Below are 940 nucleotides of genomic sequence, written 5' to 3' on the forward strand. Positions count from 1 at the left end.
TGACAAGGCTACAGAATTTTTGGTGTGGGATTCAACCGATTAAATTGAACTAAACATTCGTTTGGTAGTTCGCTTATTGACATCAGAAAGAATAAAGGTAAGATTGACCTCAATGGCTTTTTTTAATTCTGAACGTGAATATTGACTTTTAACTTTTTACACGAGGCCACACGCTTTGGGACGAAATATTCAGTCGATTAAATCAGGCTTTACACTTGATTAATTATTCATTTACCAATTCTGGAAAGATATAACCCAAAGTTGACTTCAATGGGTTTTGAATTTAACTTATACAATACCAAAAGGCATTTTGTCTGACGCTTTTTACGATTCTAGCAATTCACTGCTCTCATAAATTCTAACTTTGGAGACGCTAAAGATCATATCAGCAGTTTTAACAAAGCTTTCCTCCTTACACAGTCATTAATTCTTTACTTATTAGCTGTATGGTTTCTTAAAATATTTCGGTACCCGACAAACCACTTTTGGCGAAACTTCACGGTGACGATCATTCTGTTTTACAAGTATGAAGACTATGATTTTTATTGAGTCATTTCTTCAATGTTGCTTTTAGTTTTATAAACACATGCACACACATATACATACTCACAAATGCACGTGCGCGCGCACACACACATATCATAGATAGATAGATAGATAGATAGATAGATAGATAGATAGATAGATAGATAGATAGATAGATAGAGTGAGGCGGTGAGCTGGCAGAAACGTTAGCACGCCGAGGGAAATGCTTAGCGGTATTTCGTCTGCCGTTACGTTCTGAGTTCAAATTCCGCCGAGGTCGACTTTGCCTTTCATCCTTTCGGGGTCGATAAATTAAGTACCAATTACGAACTGGGGTCGATGTAATCGACTTAATCCCTTTGTTTGTCCCCTCTATATTTAGCCCTTGTGGGTAATAAAGAAATAAGATAGATAG

This window comes from Octopus bimaculoides, chromosome 11 (genome assembly GCF_001194135.2).
Source record: "Octopus bimaculoides isolate UCB-OBI-ISO-001 chromosome 11, ASM119413v2, whole genome shotgun sequence".
NCBI lineage: Eukaryota > Metazoa > Mollusca > Cephalopoda > Octopoda > Octopodidae > Octopus > Octopus bimaculoides.